This window comes from Malaya genurostris, chromosome 1 (genome assembly GCF_030247185.1).
Source record: "Malaya genurostris strain Urasoe2022 chromosome 1, Malgen_1.1, whole genome shotgun sequence".
Lineage (NCBI taxonomy): Eukaryota > Metazoa > Arthropoda > Insecta > Diptera > Culicidae > Malaya > Malaya genurostris.
The window spans coordinates 120737028-120760750 of record NC_080570.1 but is presented as its reverse complement, the minus strand read 5'-3'; the positions used below and the strand labels follow the sequence as shown (position 1 = coordinate 120760750).

The 23723-nt window shown below is 35.9% G+C and overlaps 1 protein-coding gene across 4 annotated transcripts in view; it reads right to left on the bottom strand.

The window, feature by feature from the left end:
- The window catches only part of LOC131425649 (uncharacterized), a 276172-nt gene that overhangs the window by 123121 nt on the left and 129328 nt on the right, over window positions 1-23723 (bottom strand). For all 4 annotated transcript variants that reach the window (XM_058587704.1, XM_058587705.1, XM_058587703.1 and 1 more), the window contains exon 3: window positions 16665-16706. The gene's annotated coding sequence lies outside the window, so the exon portion shown is untranslated. The remainder of the gene's footprint in view (window positions 1-16664; window positions 16707-23723) is intronic.

Below are 23723 nucleotides of genomic sequence, written 5' to 3'. Positions count from 1 at the left end.
CAAGATCGAATGTTTTGGAAAATAGCTCTCAACGAGCTCATAAGAGTTATTGACTTTTAGTAGTACATTCTACGCTCATATTATAGTTTCGTGTAACGTAATCGGATTGATCATTTTGAGGTTTGGAAAAGTACTGCACTTACTTAAAAATTCGACACCAAAGTTTAGACAAGTCATACGAGTAGACAAAGTTCATTATAGTGTTCAAGGTATTGTAATTTCCATTACGAATTCAATGGAATACGGTATGATGTCAATTTTGTTACAACACCACTAGGTTTTTTTATATTTTGTAAGCAGTTGATAAGAGAAGCGCATAAACCTCAAAAATACATGGAAGATTTTTTTTTAATTCAAGCCATGTTCTTCTTACATATGAACATTTAGCACCAACTCTAACAAATGTTGGCAACGGCCCATCAGATTAAAATGGATTTTTTCCGACATGCAGACTTTGCCATATAAAGTCACTTTGCTTACTTTGTTTTTCAGAATTGATCTAGACTGCCTTCCGAAATGGGGCAAATTTTGTTTGTTATTTTTTCAAATAACCATTGTCGAAAAATGAAAAATACTACAAAAAGGTTTAGAACGATTGAACTTTACAATATAATTTTTTCATCGAGTTCTATATTGAAAAAATCGATTTTGAAAATTTTAAAGAAAAATTTGCAAAAAAAAACTCTAAATTTTGTCCCAAAATAGGTGATTATGTTTTCTATCAAGCGTCACAAAATTAGCACTTCTAAGAAAATAAAGGGTAAGGGATGAATATGTTTGGAAAATCTTGTTTTTACAATTTCTTGTAGTTTAACATTTCAAGAATATTGTCAAAATATTCAGTGCAAGTTACTAAAAATATTTTTTGCTTACTTTTTGAGAAAAAAAAATTGAAATCTGAAAACCAATTTTTCGAAGTCCGTGAACACGATCTTGCAAAATCTACCGATTCTTTTCAAATTTGGAACATACTTTCTTGGTATAAAATGACTCCCCCCTACGATTTTCATATTAAGGTAGTTTTTCACTTCAAAATTGGTGGAAAATTTAGCGTAAAATCGCGTTTTTTTGCTTAAATATAAGTAAATTTAAGAAATTTATTTTGATTTCAGATAATTGGCCCAAAAAACAACAACACTGCATACTTTGATTTTTCAAAAATGATCTAGACTGTCTTTGGAAAAGGACCAAACTTTTTTTTACCAACATTTTAGCCCAAAAATGACATATCCTACAAAAAAGTGTTGCATGAGTGGTTTTTGCAAAATTAGTTAAGTTTTTGATTAAAATATATTGGAAAAAATTCTAATTGAATCCTACACTAAAAAAATCGATTTGAAAATTTAAAGTCGATTTGCGAAAAAAAAAACCTTTTTTTTGATTCGGATGAAATTTTGTGACATTCTACAGTCCAAAATTCAAATTGGGCATTTTTAAGGAGAAACAGTTATTTGAAAAAAAAAAACTTTTTCTTGTCCCAACCCGATTTTTTTTTCAGTGTAATTTTATCTCAAATTATTCCAACGATAGTCATAATTATCTCAGAATTTAATGAAACTCAGTTTTTGAGAAGATATTGTCTAATATTTACTATATTTTTTGTTATCAAGAATTCCATTGAACGAAGTTTATGTCATTAAACAAATATTGCATTATTACTTCCTTATTTTCTTGTTTAGTTCTGAGGAAAGATCGGGGAAGGAAAGAACCACCACAACATTATGTATTGAATTTTACACAAATATAATTTTTTTGATATAACACATGGATCAATAAGTCCCGAGACTAAAGCAGAGATGGCGCTCGTAGTAAACCAGTAACCACGTCTTTCTAGAGTACTAACTTTTGCTTGAAACGGGTCAAAATTTTAAGTCGACTCGACCAGAAACAGCTGAGTTATCGAGGTTGGAGTAAAGTCATTTTGTAGTTTGTTTAAAAAATGAAAAAAACCGAGTTTCGTGTTTTGATAAAACATTGTATTTTAATGGGTAAAAACACCGTGCAAGCGAAACAATGGATTGAACAATGTTATCCGGACTCTTGTCCATCAAAAGCAACCATTTGTCGGTGGTTCGCCGAGTTTAAACGTGGTCGTACCGACACAAATGACGCGGAACGCTCGGGTAGACCTGTGGAAGCCGTTACACCGGAAAATGTGAGTGAAGTGACAAAAATTATAATGAAAGATCGTAAAGTGAAGCTCCGTGAGATTGCTGAGATGACACAGATATCATATGGAAGTGTATTTACTATCCTTCAAGAAAAATTGAGCATGAAAAAGGTTTTTTCCAAGTGGGTGCCGCGATTGCTTTCGATGGAACAAAATGCACCCTGCCACAAGTCTATGAAAACAATGGCGAATTTGAACGAATTGGGCTTTGATCTGCTTCCCCACCCCCCATACTTGCCAGATTTAGCCCCCAGTGACTACTGGCTCTTTGCTGATCTTAAAAAATGCTCCAGGGAAAAAGATTTGGCTCAAATGAGGAGATCATCGCTGAAACTGAAGCTTATTTTGAAGCGAAAGATAAATTTTTTTATAAACATGGTATTGAAAAATTGGAAAAACGTTGGACCCATTGTATCACCCTAAAAGGTGATTATGTTGATGAATAAAAAAAATTGGCAAAAAAATGTTGTTTCCATTGTTAGTCTCGGGACTTATTGATCCATGTGTAACAAAGTAAACGAATTTCGCGCTAAATCATATTCAGAGTTGGCAGTACCCTCTCAGATTTTAATGAAACTTACTATACATGAAGAGTTTGACAAAAAAAAAACACTGCATACTTTGATTTTTCAAAAATGATCTAGACTGTCTTTGGAAAAGGGTCAAACTTTTTTTAACAACATTTTAACCCGAAAATGACATATCCTACAAAAAAGTGTTGCATGAGTGGTTTATATAAAACTAGTTAAGTTTTTGAATAAAAATATTGAAAGAAAGTCTGATCTACTCCTACACTGAAAAAATCGTTTTTGAAAATTTAAAGTTGATTTGCAAAAAAAAAAAAACAATACCATAACCAATTCTGCAATACACAGAACACCGAAGTGCAACGTCTTAACTGTCGTGCCGAACGTGAACTGGTTTCGACTTATACTGACCGATTCAGGTGGTGGTCATTTAGGGGTTAACCTATTTTGTGCATAGGTCGAGGAGTTGAAGACGAAACATAAAGAATAAAAAACGGATTTTGTGAATAGAGCACATAGAGGTTAACCCCTAAATGACCTATTTTGTATTGTTTCTAGACAAGAAAATATTTTTGGTTCATCTTCTGAATCAGAATACCTTTTCGGCTCTACTTTGTCACCCGGAACAGACACAAAACTGTGAAATTTCTGAGTGCCAGGTATTGCTTTGGCGTTATTATACAGTTCTTCGGACATTTTGTTCAGTGGATATGTAGCAGAAAATTAATTTCGTACACTGGGGTCTCTTCTTACGCGGTTTTTTTTCAAATGCGATTTCTTACTACGCGGCTTTTTTTCACGGATTTCCGAAGTTGCGCGGTTTTTTTTACGTGGATTTCCAAAGTTAAGCGGTTTTTTTCGGTATCAAAAAATTTTTTTTAGATTTTGGAAGTATCAAAATGTCCCAAAGTCGATTTTCACAAAAAAATTTTTTTTTTTAGATTACATCAGATCTGGACGTTTCATGCATTTCTAAGATATTTGGGATAAAATTGTTTTTCTTTAGTTTGGAGGTTTTTTTACGCGGATTTCCGAAGTTACGCGGTTTTTTTTACGCGGTACGTATCCCCCGCGTAAAAAGAGACCTCAGTGTAGTTTTATCAGTTTGTACAATTACCCAGTTATATAACTCTCGGGGGGTTGTTATAGAATTTTCATAGTCGCGAGCAAGACTGGCTCTTTTTGTCATTCGTTTGAGAGTGCCACCAATAGCACCACAGGGACCGTTTTCATTGGATGTTGCAAAAAATGCCATTCTGCGGTTAATTCATGCTTTGACTCTACACAGACTTGCAAGTGTAGCAACCATACTTAGGGACTCGAATTTAGTGTTCGACAAGTAGAAGGTGAAATAGAATTCAATTCTTTCTTCTGATCATGCTCATATGAGCCGGCTGGTTTTTCCGTTCTAAATTTACAACTGATTCAATCTCGAATACCAATCCTGTATCTATATCGCGTGATAATGGACGATGAAACTTATGTGCTGGAAGAATTTAAGCAGCTTCCCGGAATTCCTTTTTATACTGCCATACAACAGAACGGCGCAGAGGAGCATTTCAGAACGAGAAAAAAGGCCAGGTTTTCCAAATAAAATATTTGGTTTGGTAGGCAATATGCAGCTGTGGTCGAACAAGACAAAGCTTCACCACTGCCGGAACGATAAAGAATGGAATGTACCGCGAAGAATGCCTAAAGAAGAGATTGAAACGTTTTCTACACAGTCATGACGTTCCCTCGCTGTTCTGACCTGAATTGGCATCATGTCACTACACCAAAAATGTTTTGGAATGGTATAAAGCGAATGGAGTTCATGTTGTACCGAAAGAGATGAATCCACATAACTGCCCGCAGTTGTGACCTATCGAGCGGTATTTGGCTCTCGTGAACTGTCTCAATACAAACAACAAGCTACAACTGCAGAAAAAATTCGAAAATCTTGGACAAAAGCAGCTAAATCGGTTGCAGAGAAGTATACACATGCCGTAATGGCCAGAGTAAACTCAAAAGTTCGTAGTTTCTTCATGCAGACTAATCAAGCAGCTGTAATCAGTTTTAAGATGACTAATAATGCACAATTGAATGAATAAAAAAACGCATGGGGATGTTTTAGGGGAAATTTTAGACAAATATTTTATGAAAACTCCTCTTTTTAAGTATTTAAGTCAATTAAAAAATAAATAATTTACAACAAACGACTTTAGACCCAAAAAATTGTTCAAGTAATTATATAAATAAAAAATCAAATTGATCAACATGCTCTGAAACACCCCCTGAAAACATTTTTTGAGTACGCGCATGGATTGAACTAACAGAAAATTTGATTTACTCCAAATTTAAACTGTCCAGATTTTGTTGTGAACATGCATTATAAGTTTTTATTGCAGAGATTTTTATCTTTGATGATATTAGGTGTACAACTTTGCTTCCGCCGTTTTTTTCAAAATTTTAAAGCTTTATTGCGAATAAGTGCGCTAGCGACAATTTTCTCCCATCTTTCCGGAAATTTTCGGATCCCGGCTCGAAAAAAGGAGTCCTCCTTTGACGCTATCCATGAAGCAATCCATTTTTCCAACTCTTCGAAGGATTGAAAATGTTGATCTGCCAGGCCGTGTGCCATCGAACGGAATAGGTGGAAGTCAGAAGGGGCGACATCTGGGGAATACGGCGGGTGGGGCAAGACTTCCCATTTCAGCGTTGCCAGGTACTTTTTGACCACTTCTGCGACGTGGGGCGGAGCATTGTGGTGTTGGAGGATGACTTTGCGATGTCGCTCTTGATACTGTGGCCGCTTTTCTTTTAGCGCGCGACTAAGGCGCATCAGTTGCGTTCGGTAGCGATCCCCTGTGATGATTTCACCCGGTTTTAAGAGCTCGTAGTAAATTGTTATTCATCTTTGAAGGTTTTTTCTCTTCCACCATCATGTTTGTCTTCGACATCGAAATCACCATTTTTAAAACGTTGAAACCACTCCCGACACGTTCTTTTACTCAGAGCAGCATCACCGTAAGTTTTTGAAAGCATTCGACGCGCTTCAGTTGCATTTTTTTCCGAATTGTAACAGAAAAGTAAAACTTCCCGCAAATGGCGAGAATTGAGCACATAAACAGACATTTTCGAGCGTGAATAATACGAAAACAAGAACAACTGTCACGGCGATGACAATTCATTAGGCACTGTACACACTCACTTTAAAGGTATTATCATCTATGTATTTTAACCAGCCTCAGCCGGTACAGCCACCTATCGGAAAACGGCGGAAGCAAAGTTGTACACCTGATACTTTGGGTGAAACCGGTTTAGAGTGCAGTGTTCTCATGTGACAAATTTGTCTAATAATCGAGATGGCTAACAAACAAAAATAGCTTCGGCAAAAAAGTGGAGAAACAGTTGAGATTCCACAATTCGACCGTGTCTCGTGTGATAAAATTCAAGGTTCAAGAAGACCCGGCAAGCTAGAGCGGAAGAAAAGCGATTAAATGCAAATTAGTGAATTCAAGAAAGATTAAACACGTGTCCAAAAACAAAAATCAATTCTTCCGTTTGGTACATTCCAGCAGAAGACAAACAACGAGCGACAGACTTTGTGTCTTCGCACCTGACCGAGCCTACAAACTGAATATGGTGTTTAAATCCCGCGCCAAGAAACTGTACCGCGAATTGTTAGTGCTACCGAAATACATCGAAATGGACCAGATGAGGCATTCAACATTAAAGATCATTGATCAGAAGGTTTTTTTTCGTCAGAAAATTTCGCCTGGATGATCCGGAGAAGTTTCGGAAGAACATCAACCAATTTGCCAAAAAAAGCGCATGGTGTGGCAAGCGATCTGTGCATGCGGCAAATTCAACAAGTCGTACATAACATTCGATTGACATCAACGGTCAAACATATACCGGAAAATGCCTTCAGAGGCGCGATCCCATAAAGATGACACTCTGGTTTGGCCGAATTTGGCATCGTACCATCACGTGAAACCGATGATGGAGGAATACAAATCCAACGATGCTAGTTTTTTCAAGGGAAAGTAGGCACGTCCGTTCAATTCGTCAGAGCTTCGCTCAATATAATATTTCTGAGCGATTTCAAACGACAAGCTTCGGGAAACAGAGAAGAAGATGGCGCAAGTGTTGCACAAGATTTGATGGGTAGCGTTAAGAGGGTCAGTTAGTGTGACTGGTGTTTTGAAAGTCTATTTTGGAGATTTTTTTTCTGAAAAACTGTTGAAACGAAAAAAATGATACATTTCATATCTTTTTTGAATACATTCAAACAATGTTTAGAAATTATTCGAAGTAATTACATTCAATATTTTCGGAGAAACATCGATCAGGAATTCATGCCAATAAAAGAAGAGATGCTCCAGTGTTCTGTTTAGCAGAAATCATAAAACCATACACCATTGTATTCGTGGTACTTTGAGAAAACTAAAAGTGGTATTTTTGTGGTAAATTTAAGAAAATAATTGTTTTGGAATGTTGCAATCAAAATAAAATCCATTTTTCCCTTTTTTGTTGGGCTAATATATGTTCTAAAAACCAATGAAGCAATCTTAATTCTTTCAGCTCAGTTTGAAGTGGCACATGTACCAAAGAAGCTGCATAAATTTGAACAGATTCCCTCAAATAGTTTTCGAGATATCATGGCAGCAGTTTTAAAATATTGTGTTTTGAGAAAAATGCGTTCGAAATCTAAGTGGGCTCAGCACGAACCGTATAACAGTACGTTTTCAAGCGCGTGTAACTTTTCAACTGCTTCAAATTAAAAAAAAAACGTTTTACATATTAAGTCATTTAGTCTAGGAGTTGATGTTGAATGAATCAAACTTTTCGAAAAATATAGCTTAAACGGTTGAATTTTTTGGAATGCCATCTTCAAGCATGCTCGAAGCATTTCACGTGAATGAGCCAAGCTAGATTTTGCTAATGTTGTTGACATTGTGACCCGCAGGTGCGTAGGTGCGTCAAAAAAAATCCAAAATTTCAGAACATGTTCATGATTTTTTTATTAGAATGTCGTTAAAAAGTTGTTTAATTTAATTGTCATTTACTAATTGAAATAATAGTAAAGAGTAATTAATAGAAAAGAGTTTTCATAATGTTGAAAGTACAGATTAGTACGGTCCGTTTTCAAAAGCTGGCTCTGGCTGTTATGAATAACAACCAGATCCATCAATAACAGCTGATGTCGATAGGTTCAAGAGGTTAGACATCTGTCACTAATATTCGGTTCATATTGCTTCGAGTTTTTTTTTTAAACTTGTTTTTCACTGTGTTTGTGGGAAGTTCTAGTTTTCTGATTCAATTGGAAGAAAAGTGCAGCTGACATGAGAGAAGAAATTCGTGGAATTCCGGATCACGTGCGCCCTCAAGTGGCCCCAAATATTTTTTATAATAAATTTAGAACAGTCAACTGTGAAAAGGTGTTTTACACTGACGGATCAAACATCAACGAGTCCACAGGCTTCGGCATCTTCAATCAAAACATCACCGCTTCTTACAAACTCAGTGATCCGGCTTCAGTTTACGTCGCAGAATTAGCTGCTATTCAGTACACCCTCGAGATCATTGAAACCATGCCCAAAGACCATTACTTCATTGTCACGGACAGTCTAAGTTCAATAGAAGCTCTCCGGGCAATGAAGCCAGGAAAGTATCCCCCATATTTCCTGGGGAAAATACGGGAACATTTGAGAACTTTATCTGAACGGTCTTATTTAATATCGTTAGTCTGGGTCCCTTCGCATTGTTCCATTCCGGGCAATGAAAAGGCAGACTTATTGGTTAAAGTGGGCGCATTGGAAGGTGATATTTATGAAAGACCAATCTGCTTCAATGAATTTTTCAGTATTTCTCGTCAGAAAACTCTCGAAAGTTGGCAAACTTCATGGACGAATGACGAACTGGGACGATGGCTACACTCCATTATCCCTAAGGTATCGACGAAACCTTGGTTCAAGGGGATGAACATGAGTCGTGATTTCATTCGCGTTATGTCACGGCTCATGTCAAATCACTATACATTCAACGCACATCTCCGGCGTATCGGGATCGTGGAGAACGGGCTCTGCACCTGTGGCGACGGTTATCAGGACATCGAGCATGTCGTGTGGTCGTGCGTAGAGTATCGTGACGCCAGGTCGAAGCTACTGGAATCCCTCAGGGCCCGAGGTAGACCGCCTGAGGTGCCGGTTCGGGATGTGTTGGCGAGTCGGGATAGTTCATATATGCTTCTCATATACCAGTACCTCAAACACATTGATATACAAGTGTAATGTGTTATTCCTCGCTCAGAAAATATAATCTCCACCTACAGGTTCGACACTAACATCCGCCCGATTCTCTCGATCCCCGTCCCTGTTCACCATCTTCATTGGAATTAACAAGATCTTTTTTTTTGTCACTAACTTTTTCGTTCCCCTTTCCCTGTTTTTTCACCATCTCGATGGCAACTAATTAGATCTCTGTCGTTTTCAAACATTTTGTTCCCACACCCCTTTTTTACCCCGTTTCCCACAATATTTACTTCTTTTTTTCATTCTCTTCCGTAACATCACCATCACCGGAAGACCGCTCCAGTCAATGACCAGCATGCGGGCCACCCGCCGGGCCTTCGTAGCCTGGGGGTGTTTCCCGCGGACCCTCACGGACCGAAGAATGTGGCCAACATAGAAAATTACCATCGCCATCTGGAATCATCTCATCCTAAATTCAATTCACCGGCCACTACCGATCGCCAGATACTATATTACATAATGATACTACTCTAGTTTTAAGTTAGACGATAATTAAGATTAGTAAATACCCTTGGCATCTTAGAGCTTAAGCAGTGTGCCTTAATATTATATTATATTATTGAATAAAAAAAAAAAAAAAAAAAAAAGTGCAGCTGAAGCGAATCAAATGTTTGTGGATGTTTATGGTGATAATGTTCCATCTGATAAATCTTGTAGGGAATTAGACGTTTTAAGAATAGAGATTTCAGCGTTGAAGACAGGCCTCGCTCTGGACAACCAAAAAAAAAAGATCGAAAAAAAAACAGTTGCAGAGTACTGTGCACTATAAACTTCTACAACCAGAAAATACTACAATGCGGGCGATCAGTATGGGCTGCAATTGATGCGTTTGAACCGTGCAATACGAGAAGAATGACCGGAATACAAGCAAAGACACGATAAAGTTATTCTCCTGCATGACAACGCTCGGCCTCATGTCGCAAAAGTCGTGAAAAAATATGTGGAAACGCTCAAGTGGAACATTTTGTCGCACCCGTCGTATTCCCCTGACATTGCTACTTCTGATTACTGGTTGTTTCGACAGATGCAGCACAATCTGGCTGGTGGTCATCGGTTTACTTCTTTCGCCGAAATCGAAAATTGGCTTCAGCTTGGATCACCTTAAAATACGAAAAAAAATTTCGAGATGGAGTTTGAAATTTGCTTGAGAGGTGGAAAAAAGTAGTAACTGGCGATGGACTATATTATGATTAATCTTCAAATTCTTATTTTGAAATAAATGCATTTTTAGTCTTAAAAAAGGTACACCCCCGCCCCCGCTTCCGCCTCTGAATACGCGACTGGTGACCTGTAGTTTTAAGAAGAAGATGGAGACATACATCGGACTGAAATTGAATGAAATTCAAACAACACAATCATTTCGGAGATAATACCCACTGTACTGCGTCACGAAGTTGAATTTTTTACTGCTGAAATAAAAAAAATGAGCACACAACCAAGCCTATTCATTCATACGTTGTGCTTTCACTTAGGTAAACTACTAGTAACGTACGAAAATCAGCTTGCTACTGGACAATTCAGGATTTTTTTTATGACGAATGTCGTCGAATGAAACGTCTAGATCGAGTCCCAGAGTCGATATTACAAAAGAAAATACGAGATGACACCAGATCTCAACGTTTGATGCAATTTTAAGGCAATATTCGGCTTCAAAGAATAAATCGATTTCGAAAATTTAAAGCCTTTGGCTTTTCTAAATTTTACTCAACACTGTTTACAAATTGAAAACGTTATGTTTTTCTGGGCCCAAATAAATTTTCTTATTTTTTTTCAAGATCCAATGGAAAGTTTTTTGAAGAATCATTACTTAGAAAATATTTATGAAAAATATGAGTAATATGAGAAAGGTTAGGTGGATTAAAATAGTTTTTTTTTGTTGACGAATTTCGCGGCAAATCATACTCGCAGTTGGTAACACTCTCTCAGATTTGAATGGAACTTTCTGAACATGTAGAATTTGTCACAATACATACTCATTTAGCATACTTTTGTTTTACACAACTGATGTTGACTGTCTTTTGAAAACGGTCAAACTTATTCACCTAATTTGTGCAGATTTTCGCACAATCAGTCAAATTCTTATGGAGGCCTACACTGAAAAAATTATCTTATCGAGTCCTACACTGAAAAAAATTGATTTTAAAAATTTAAAGTCGATTAACAAAAAAAAACATTTTCTAATTCCATAACATTTTGTTTCAAGGTAGGTCATTATGTTCCCTTCCTACAGTCCAGCATTTTTTAGACAAAAGTATTACAAAAAAAACTATTTTTTTGTTCATTACTGATACTTTTTGCAAATATCGTGCATCTAGTGATAGGGTATTCTGTGAAATCTCCCCAAAAGAAAAAAGAGTTTCATTCGATTCTCCGATGACAGTGACTTTCAGCTTAATTTAGTTATCGATGAAAATACACTGGATAAAGAATTCAGTTTGCACAAGAAAAAAATTTTGTGAAAAAACTTTTTTTTAGGAAAACTTTTTCCCTTCAAAGTACCGATCATTGTTTAGTTTAGAGAGTTTCCTAGGTGTTTTACGGCATCTAGTATTTTTATTCGTCTGTATATAGCACACTTTTCAAGTTAGTTCCTCAGGGTAGTGCACTAGATCAATACCTTTTTTACTATTCGACAATGACTCGTAATACATGATATTGAATCCTGAAGATATACTTTTTGAAGAAAATTTTCCCTCAAGCCTGATTTTTCATCGATTACATAAATTTCCGAAACGAAAATTTAAGGGGACTGATTTCAAAATGACACTCAGATCAATTTTATTTCCATGAAGTTCATTTGATTCAGCACTTCTATCGATCGATAACAAACAGATAGGTTAATATTCAACACCACAGTTCAATGAAAGAAATTATACCAGGAAACATATGTTCGTTCATTAACAAACAAATGTTGTTTATTTTGAACACCAAGGTATAAATTCAAACAACCACTGAAAAAATACATCCACAGAAAGCAATTCAAACAAGGAAGCAAAAAATTCTCTATTGGCATAGATGAAACTTATTGCATGTCCCTAGAGAAAGAAGAAGAAAAAAGAGCATCTGTAGCAACAAAAAAAAATCCAGAAACTGATACGATAAATCGACCAAATATTGACTCAGTTTTATCCGGCTTCGGACTGCCATACCAGACATCAAACATTCAGCAGCTCTGTTGACAGTTTCGATTGTTTTATTTATCCGGGCTTCGGAGGATGGAAAATTTTCCCGAACCCGCGATTCGTTCCGCACCGAGCGACGGAAATCGCGCCGGTTCCAGCTCATTTGTTTTCAACCTTTTTCGAGAAAACCCATCGCTTCCACCGCCTTCGCCGTCCGTCCCGATTTTTCTCGAAAAACTGGAACCAAACCGAAATCCCGAAATTTGTCACTGTCAACTAAACAACGGGTGTACGATAAGTAACAAATGTAGTGCAGCAGCAGCAGCAGCAGCAGCATCGTCTTCGTGGGTGAATTCCCATTTCGGTTGATTCTCTGCGCGGTGGGGGTGTGAGAAAATAAAAAGCTGATAAACTAAGATGAACTGCGAGACGACGGACTACAAATGGACCGGGTTAGTTCCAAGTGTGGGACGCGAAAGGACGTGATGAAAAATGCATCTTCAGGATTTCCTAACGAGATGCGTCGGTTGGTTAAGTCGTCCTTCTACACGTACGACAACTGCAGCTCTGCAGCTGTCATAATGTTGGCGAACCAGGCACTGTTTTGGGCACTGAGCGCAAACCCACGGGACCGGGCTATCCGCTTTCGGAACGGCTTCGTCCTTCCGAAAAAAAGGGGAAAGAAAGCGTTTTTGCTTTCCCGTCACGAGTGCTTTGTTGTATTGATTTGTTCGCTGGAGGTCAGCTGTGAAAATTTTGCTGACGGTGCTGCGAATCATTTAAGTGAAACTCAACATTTTTGTTGAATTTTACTTGAGAGAATATATATTTGTTTAAATGCTTTATTCAGCTGATACAGCCTTGATTAACGAGTTTCGGTTCTAGCAAGTCGGTTCCATATTCGGAGTGCTTTTATATTACGACTTACACTAAAAAGTGTTCAACTAATATTCTTGAAGATACAGATTTTCAAACGTTGATGATTTCTTACCAAATCTGTCTATCCTCGGAGTTTTATTGTTACATGACAATAGAGCAAGTGAAAATTCCACACATGAAACCTTCTTGACGAAATCGATCGAGCAGTTTAAACACTCATTGTTCATGTTGTTTCGACTACCAAAGAATGCCGTATTCCAGAGAATGCTTATTGAAGTTTATCTCGTTAATTCGTCTACGAATAAACGCCAACAAATGTTATCAAAAGCCTTTTTTGGTACTTTCAATTATATTTCTAAACTATTGTTGTCGATTTTCCTGTGTGTCAAATTGAACTACTAGTGCAACTTAGTATTTTTTTTTGCTTCAGATCGAAATCGACATTATCAAAACTGTAACACTGAAGTAAAATAAAGTTTCACATTTGCTTTGTGGTTCATGTTGAACTGTAAAGTTTCACAATTAAATTACTAATTTGAGCTGCTATGCGTACTGAAGAATCGAAAATTGAAACAAAGACCTTTTTTGATCCAAGCAGATGATAATAAAACTATGGGAACCAAATTAACTGTGTTGATTCATTTCAAGTCTGTTTATCCTCGGAGTTTTATTGATAGGAAAACTCTGCAATCGTAACCTTCTCTACAAAATCGAATGTCAAGTGGTTTGCATACTTCTTATTCTCGTTCATGTTGTTTTGGCTACCAGCAGATTGTATTCCAGAGAATGCTCATTGACGTTACTCTCACTAACCTTTAAGCCTTATTAATGTTTTCAATTAATTCAAACTACATATATTTCCAAGCATTAGTTAATCATGCTTTGTCCCAAGTGTTGAAAATTCAAATTCGATATTTTATGTTGTCGATTCTGCTGTGTTTAACGGATCTAATTGAACTACTGACGTAAAAGAGAAAGAATTAAGATCTCCACAAAAGCAATTCTAATCTGTCTAATCGCAGAGGTTTATTGTAACATGACAGTAGAGTAAGTGAAAAACTCATATATCGAAACCTTTTTTACGAAATTCCAGAGATTCATTGATTGACTTTTATTGACTTTTTTCTTACCAAAGCCACCCGACCCTAACAACTACTATGAAATAAGCCTTTTATAAACATTTCAATTTATTTTTCCGTGCATAAACTCGACAACTCTGGAAAGTGGGAAACCGTTTTTTTGTTTCATTTTTTGCCTTCGATCCAAGGGAGTATAGCAAATCAGATTGAACTACTTATACAACTTAGGATCAGATCAGGAAAGATATAGTACAAATTGTTAATCTCAAGAAGAGTAAAATTTTACATTTGCTCATCTGTTCATATTGAACTGGTAGGTTTCTCGAGTAGTTTAATTTGAGATTCAAAACACTTAAGAGTTGAAAAAGGTAAAATAAAAGCATACTTCGTTAAAGTTCACAGAAAGTGTAGAGATAGAGATAATGAATAACGAATGACGAATAACAAGAGACGTAAAGAGTTAAGAGTTAAGAGAAATGAGAAAGGAATATAAAGAGTCAAGGACCAGAGTCAAAGAGTAAGAAGTTCAAAGAGTCAAAGATTCAAAAAGTCAAAGAGTCAAAGAGTCCAAGAGTTCAAGAGTAAAAAAGTAAAAGAGTAAAAGAGTCCAAGAGTCCAAGAGTCCAAGAGTCCAAGAGTCCAAGAGTCCAAGAGTCCAAGAGTCCAAGAGTCCAAGAGTCCAAGATTTCAATAGTTCAAGAGTTCAAGAGTTCAAGAGTTCGAGAATAAAAGAGTAAAAGAGTAAAAGAGTAAAAGAGTAAAAGAGTAAAAGAGTAAAAGAGTAAAAGAGTAAAAGAGTAAAAGAGTAAAAGAGTAAAAGAGTAAAAGAGTAAAAGAGTAAAAGAGTAAAAGAGTAAAAGAGTAAAAGAGTAAAAGAGTAAAAGAGTAAAAGAGTAAAAGAGTAAAAGAGTAAAAGAGTAAAAGAGTAAAAGAGTAAAAGAGTAAAAGAGTAAAAGAGTAAAAGAGTAAAAGAGTAAAAGAGTAAAAGAGTAAAAGAGTAAAAGAGTAAAAGAGTAAAAGAGTAAAAGAGTAAAAGAGTAAAAGAGTAAAAGAGTAAAAGAGTAAAAGAGTAAAAGAGTAAAAGAGTAAAAGAGTAAAAGAGTAAAAGAGTAAAAGAGTAAAAGAGTAAAAGAGTAAAAGAGTGAAAGAGTAAAAGAGTAAAAGAGTAAAAGAGTAAAAGAGTAAAAGAGTAAAAGAGTAAAAGAGTAAAAGAGTAAAAGAGTAAAAGAGTAAAAGAGTAAAAGAGTAAAAGAGTAAAAGAGTAAAAGAGTAAAAGAGTAAAAGAGTAAAAGAGTAAAAGAGTAAAAGAGTAAAAGAGTAAAAGAGTAAAAGAGTAAAAGAGTAAAAGAGTAAAAGAGTAAAAGAGTAAAAGAGTAAAAGAGTAAAAGAGTAAAAGAGTAAAAGAGTAAAAGAGTAAAAGAGTAAAAGAGTAAAAGAGTAAAAGAGTAAAAGAGTAAAAGAGTAAAAGAGTAAAAGAGTAAAAGAGTAAAAGAGTAAAAGAGTAAAAGAGTAAAAGAGTAAAAGAGTAAAAGAGTAAAAGAGTAAAAGAGTAAAAGAGTAAAAGAGTAAAAGAGTAAAAGAGTAAAAGAGTAAAAGAGTAAAAGAGTAAAAGAGTAAAAGAGTAAAAGAGTAAAAGAGTAAAAGAGTAAAAGAGTAAAAGAGTAAAAGAGTAAAAGAGTAAGAGTAAGAGTAAAAGAGTAAAAGAGTAAAAGAGTAAAAGAGTAAAAGAGTAAAAGAGTAAAAGAGTAAAAGAGTAAAAGAGTAAAAGAGTAAAAGAGTAAAAGAGTAAAAGAGTAAAAGAGTAAAAGAGTAAAAGAGTAAAAGAGTAAAAGAGTAAAAGAGTAAAAGAGTAAAAGAGTAAAAGAGTAAAAGAGTAAAAGAGTAAAAGAGTAAAAGAGTAAAAGAGTAAAAGAGTAAAAGAGTAAAAGAGTAAAAGTGTAAAAGAGTAAAAGAGTAAAAGAGTAAAAGAGTAAAAGAGTAAAAGAGTAAGAGTAAAAGAGTAAAAGAGTAAGAGTAAAAGTGTCAATGAGTCAAAGAGTCTTACAGTCAGTCAGGTCCAAGAGTCACAGATTCAAAGTCATAGAATGAAAGTATCAAATTGAAGTATTTGGAAAAATAGCTTAACTTTGAACGGGTAGAATAAGGATAAAATAAACGAATCGTGGACTTACAAAATCTCTCGAGCCGTTTAGATGTCTAAAGTTTTATTCAACTGAATTTATGACACTTTCCTTAGATTAAAAATCCAATTAACCGTTTTTATCAGGATTCTTTGAAAAAAGAATTCTTTGAATTTTGTTCAAAAGATAATTATTTAAAATTCGGTTTTTACTACAGAATAGGTGGAACTTTCTAAACAACAATTCCAAACTTGGCTTTTTTGAGAGGAATTCTATTCAAACGGCTATACTTCAACTGAGTGACATGATAAGCCAGTAGTCAGAACAAGCGGGTTAAAATTGCTTCTTGTATTGTTTTTCCTACGTGAAAGACTTTCACATCACAGACTTTAATTTATCTTTTTTTTTTCGTCACAAAACTTTTCACCAAGCGACTGAAATAAACAAATCTACTCAAAAATGTTTACCAACCGTTTAAATGCAGTGTGTCCTTTGGAATGCAAGTCCTCCGATCTGAAATGGAAAGTGAAAACAAACAAAACAAATTAGTAGTTGTGGCAAATCACAAAAGAAATTCAGAGTTCGTGAGAAAAAAAATTAACAGATTGTCTCAAAATAGACGAAAACGAAATTAAAGCTACATTTCCAAATTCCTACAATTTAGACAACCCTTCCATGCAGCAAATTGTCTAATGCTGTTTGTTTTTATTTGCATTGCTGCACTTTCATGTTTGCAACAAAACCGTCGCAAACGCATCGAAATGCAATTCACATGGCTAAATTTAGCCGACCACAACGATAAAGCTTCTTCTATTCGCGAAGCCAGAATCGTTCGGTTTCGTATGTCTGGTCATGTCGGGGGATCAGCTCAGAGAACAACTCACCGAGAGATGGAACCAAGTCAATGCAATCTGATAAAACACGCCAATGTCCGATTCGTTCCCAGTGAGTTTGTGTTGTTTGGATTGCTACACGGTGGGCTATAAATACCGGATGACAACCGAAAACTATTGTACTTCGGCTGCGGCGATGTTGCCGACAATCGGAGTCGCATTGGAACCGGATTCGAATGGTTTTTGGTTTGGATTTGAACAATTTACTTTTAAAAAATCAAAATAAAAAAATGTTATTTGGCAAGCTATTTGAACCTACATTAAAATAAAATTCACAAGATTCAATTTCATCCATTTTCCCACTTTTTTCAATTCAAATTAGTGAATTCAGAGCCCATTATAAATCAAATTTTCTAGCAACAATTTATTCAGCAGGGAGTCCTACTGTAGGTACTCTTCAATACAGCAAAAACGAAAAGAAAAAAAACGTGACTGGTACAGTTTTAATTGTCCTTTTTCTCGAGTAATTATAAAATAAATGGGACATATTCACGAGAATGACAGATGATACACCCTGCAATGGGCCTAGCCCAACAGGCTTTTCCCACACATAACGTAGACAAAATGTTAAATAGGAAATTTACGACCTCTACCACGCCCGCAATTCTGCACCCAATAAAGCCATAAAGATAAGACAACCGGTAGCTTGTCCTGCGCAACAGTGGAAAAAAAATTATCACCGAATCACCTATTCGGCAGGTTGAAAAATAATCGGAAATACACCGAGGCCGTCCGTCAAGTGAACACCATGTGTTTAGGGTCATAAATAAAGCTTTTGACTTATTATCCTGGATCGAGCAGTGCTGAATGCCGACCGGTGGCGTCATCCGTCGGGACCTGTTGCGCAGTGCCTCGGTTCGTCTCGAAAGTAGGATGGTTGTTTCCCGCACTTACAGACAGCCGTTTCCTCTGCTTGTTGCTGCTGCTGGTGGCGCAGCTTGAGGTTCGTGTGCAAAAAAAAAATAAAAAAAGAAACTACTCACGACTGCATTAAGGATAATTAATGTGCCTTCCCGCCTGATCCGTAAGTCAGGTAGGTGGTACTCGAAATAAATCATCCGCATGGCAGATTGCTGATGGATCCTCTTCGTGGTACTCTTCGGGTAGGGCGAAAGCTGAACCATAAACGCGCATGCAAGGCTTATCTAAAAGATGTTTTTTTTTGAGAAAAAAAATTAAGAAAAGAAACTTCCTTCATCGATTGCTAGATAATTGGCAACTTTCTCAGCGGATGCTGGGATCTCGTGGGAGTTCTTCGGTGAGGTCCTTGAAGACGCAAGGCTAAGATAGTTGTTGTCCGGTTCGCCCTAATTAAGGCGAAACTAGGATGGCTTATAATTATGACTGAACTGTGAAGATCTGGAAGATAATCTATTTTTTTTTCTTCTGAGATCGAAGATGCCTCAATCGACTTTGGAAAAATCTTGTTTATGCAAGCTTCAGAACGATTCTACTTTAGTATTGAGCAAAACCCGTAAAGATAACAAATAACTCTAAAGGGGAAAATTATCCATTTTATAAACATTCCCTTTAGAATGTGCTGTTCCTTATCAAAGTTCAAACTTTAACGGAAATATTATTATTTTGCGAACGATTCAGTAGCTTCAGTTAGTCATATATAATTCTTTTACGTGACATATTGCACACTAGCGCGAATTTACAAAATTTAATAATGTCTTTCTTTTGGTGACGGTTCGAATAAACAATGTATGCTAGAAATCAGAAATGAATATTATTTTTTTTTAATTTTCAATAATATTCTTGATCATTTTCTGATTCTTTAACAGAAGAAACAAATTCCAAACGATCAATTAGGTAGAGGAATGGGGGGCAAAACGGGGACATTTAGGTTTAATGATTATTTTTACATCTAAAATTAAATAAAAAAAAAAACACAAAAGAGACCACAATAATGTACAACGAAACTTTTGCGTTGCGATAAGTTACGTGCGATTGAAAATCTAGAACGATTAGAACGACGCACCGAAACAAAAGACTCGTGTCATGAAAACAATACTACCGCAAAAAAAACGGCCAAAAACGCATGGTAAAGCGTGTTTTAAAACTGAAGTTCCAATTCCCGAAATGTGTATCAGGTCATCAGACATTACATACAAGATAAGATTTGATTTGAATGAATCTTTGCACACGTCTTCAATATGACAAACCATTTATTTCTCACGAATGCATAGCCGAATCTGACTCAAGACTGAGTTTTGAAAAAGGGGGAATGAATCTTTTTGCCTTTCTCAAACTGAACTGCTGAAAACTTTGACTTTCGATCGGAGCCTCGGTAACCCCTAGTGCTCCGTGATTCGACTCAGCTCGACGAGATCGGAAAATGTCTATTACAAACATTTTTCAATTTTCTCGGAGATGGCTAAACCGAATTTAACAAGCTTAGGCTCATTCGAAAGCTTTTATTAGATCATCGATTAAGTTAAAAGGTTAAATGGCTGTCAGTTTTGGTTCCGGAGATATAATGGTATAAGTAGCGTAACCGAAACAATGCTTTTTACCTTTCTCATATAGAAAGGCTATGCAATCACTGTGAAAACCGACTTTTGAACCGAGGCCCGAAAGTCCGAGTGTCATATACCATTCGACTCAGTTCGTCGAGTACGCAAAATGTCTGTGTGTGTATGTGTGTGTATGTATGTGCGTATGTGTGTATGTAACGTTTTTTTTTTGCACTAACTTTTCTCGGATATGGCTGAACCGATTTTCACAAACTTAGGTTCAAATGAAAGGTCTTGTGGTCCCATACAAAATTCCTGAATATTATTTGGATCCGACTTCCGGTTCCGAATTTATGGGGTAAAATGTGCAAAAAATTGTGAAAATAAGTGCACTAACTTCTCTCAGAGATGCCTGAAACGATTTTCACAAACTTAGATTCAAATGAAAGGTCTTGAGGTCCCATACAAAATTCCTGAATATTATTTGGATCCGACTTCCGGTTCAGGAGTTGTGGGGTAAAATGTGCAAAAAAAAATAAAATATGTGTTCTAACTTTTCTCATAGATGGCGCTACCGATTTTCATAAACTTGAAGGTCCTGTGATCCAATACGTAATTCCTGAATTTCATGCGGATCCGGAATCCGGATCCGGAAATATAGGGTAAAGTGGGTTAAAAAATGTATGCCACCACTGAAAATGGGGGAAAACCTTAAAAATCTTAAATCTTTTCCAATTGATAGTTTTTATCAGTAGACGGTCAAACAAACCGATTTCGGTTATTCTTCTAGGAATCGAAGAAAATTATTTTGAAAAATACCACAGTCTTATATATGAAAGTATGATTGATATGAGAAAGGCATCATTACACCACTAGGTGGATTAAAACAGGTTTTTTTAATTTCATATCTAAATATCTCGAAAAGGCTACTTCTAGAAAAAAGGTTATTATAATAATTTATTGTATTTGTTTTGTACAAATCTTTTTCTTTTCAATGATTATTTTTCATTAAAAACTTGAATTCTTCAAACTAACTAAAAATATAACAGTTGCAACTATTCAAGCTATCAGAAGATATGTGTCACATTAACGTAAATCACCTGGGTTTCGTTAAAAGTTTAAAATAAAATATCGAAAAGAAATTTTTCGAATTTTACTCAACATATCCAAAAATTTAAAAAGTCAGTTCGGTTATGAAATTATGATTTTAAAAAAAGTTTTTATGATCCACCCTAACATGGAAATGGTAATCCTAATAGCACAATGAAAACGAACGGTAACGGTAAACGGTAATTACGAAAACATAACATAATTTATTAGCAAAATGCATATTCTGTTTATTTATCAAAAATATTTATTTGTTTTTATACCTCTTGGATAATTTATGTGGCGCACCCACATAACCAAAGCCAAGATGGCTCAGCGGCACAAAGTCGCCGACCCGTCGTCGGAACAGTCAATTCCAATCACGATATTAAGACCGATGAAGAATTCGGCGAAATGACCCTTTCGGCGGAATGGCTTTGGGTGAAATGACTTTCGGTGAAATAATTCTTTCGTCGAATTGGCATTCGGCGAAACGGCTTTTGGTGAAATAACCCGGATTCATGACAAATTCTACAACAAAGTGTTGTACGAGTTATGTTCATAAAATCAGTCAAACTTTCAAATAATCTACTACAAACATCAAAATCGAGTCTTACACTAAAAATTTGCTTTTAAAATTTTTGGTGTTTTGACAAAAATAACGCTTTTTTGATTATGTTCTCCCCTCCATCGTCCACATATTGTGAGAATATGTTTCTAAAGGAAACTTTTTCTCGTTCGAATTAAGTTTCATTGGATTTTTTTATGATTATGATTCTCTGTTTAGTTTAGTTTTCTATAAAAAGACACTGGGAAAAAGAATCTTATTTTTTTCTTAAAAATGCTCATCTTGCAATGATTGAACGATTGTTAGGGAGTATAATTTTTGTTCTTGGGATAAAATATCATCAAAATCAAAAATTGGTGTATTTTTTATAACTCGACATAAAATTTTGGAAATCGATTTTTTTTCAGTGTAGGACACAATTTGGGTTTTTACCTTTCTATTATAAAAAGGCTATGGAATCACTGTGAAAACCGAGGCCCGGAAAGGCGAGAGTCATATACCATTCGACTCAGTTCGTTGAATACGTGAAATTCATGTGTGTTTTAATTTATCGATCTCTATTTTGTTGTTTTAATGACTGTATAATAATCGCTGGAAAAAGTTCTAACATCATGAGGTAGGGTACATAACCGTATTTACTGTTATTTACGTTTCGTCAGTTTGAACTGTTATGCTAACAATCCGTTCAACATAACCCTCGTTTCGGAATTAGCAGAACAGCTTTTGAAATATTTTCTGGACATGTAAACTTAAAGAAAAACATATTTTGTTTTCCAAAAATGATCAAAGCTGTCTATTGAAAACGGACAAACTTTTTTTTCATCATTTTAGGCAACTCAAACTTATATTCAAATGAAAGGCCTCCGATAGTCTGCTTTTGAATTTGACCCAGATTGTACTCCCGATTTAAGAGTAACGGGAAAAATACGCAAAAACCCTCGATTTTTTTAGAGATCGCATAGCCGATTTTCTTCAACTCAGATTCAAATGATAGGCCTTATAGTCCCAGAGCCTGCTATTGAATTACATCCTATCCCGATTTCCGGTTCCGGAGTAACGGGGTGAAATGTGCAAAAAACAAAGGTTCACACGATTTTCTCAAAAAATGAAAGGTATTACAATCCTATAGAACACTATTGAATTTCTTCTGGATACGGCTTCCAGAATTACAGGCTCATAAGTATAAAAATTTAATTCTCAGGAGCGTGTTCCTATTCATGGCACTTTCATATAACCGTATAATTCTTCAATTCTTCAAACAGGTTTGGTAAATTGATGACCAAATACATTGATTTTGGGTATACCAGATTTTCGTTCTAGGTTTCGGAATTACCGATAAAAATGATTGCATACTTTAAACTGGAAATCACTCCAGTTTCTCAGAAACGACTGAACAAACATAGATTCAAATGAAAAATGAAATGAATTAGGTATTGAGTTTTGTCCGGATCCGGCTTCCGGTTCCAGAAATACAGGGTTAGGATGTCAAAGTCTTGGCATTTCATTCCTTTTGGGGAATTTGGCCTTTCTGTTTCAACAGCGCCGTATGCATTGAACTGCCAACCCGGGCAAAAAATAATTCTGGGTTAAGTGTGTATGAAAGTGCAACCTGTCATTTAGAGTGATATTGCAAAAACAAGAAAATATACTTCTAAATTTCACTCAAATTTGTTTCAATTTGTAGGTTGTATTAGTTGCTGGTCAAACGAATTGATTTTAGCTGTAACAATTGCCAGTTTTTGGTTCCGAAAGTACCGCCTAGTAATAGTATAAAAATCAAAAAAGGAACTCGTTTCGATTTCGACTAAGCAAATTTTCGCAAATTTATACTCAAATTGAAGGTTCTACTATGGTTTTCTGGCCCGGGTTGATGGCTCAATGCCTAGGGCGCTGTTGAATCAGAAAGGCCAAATTCCCCAAAAGGAATGAAATGCCAAGACCTTTTAACCCTGTATTTCGGTCGCATGTTCGAGCCTCGATCTGGAAAAATTCTTAGTATCAGTAGGATCGTAATACTGGCCATGCAATGTTGTTCGGTTCGCTATGAATCGGCTGCGAAGTCTGTTGAAATAGAAAAGGCAAATTCCAAAAAAGGATTGTAATTCCAAGACTTTCCTTTTTTCTGGTCTCTTAGGAATAGAGCTCGATAGCTAAATATTTTGGCAAGTCTGGTGCAAAAAAGAGGAGGGGTACACGAAAAAGCGAACGAAGCTAGTTTTATAAGAACCAACAAAAACCACAAAAGCTTGCCTTCAATCCTTTAGCGCAAATCTTCAATCAGTCTTGTACAATGGAAAAACTACAAAAAAATACCACACAACACATGAAAACTGGAACGGGTGCCACTCGGAACAAATGTTTTGAAACGCTTCTTCGAACCGATGTCAACATTTGAAATGTTGGTAAACAGTACACATTATCATCAATCTTAACCTGTTTCTAAACCTAAACCCGATAAAGCATGTGGTGATTCACCTGCAGCAGTGAGAAAAGGATATACCTTCTTCCTTCCATGCTGCCCTCA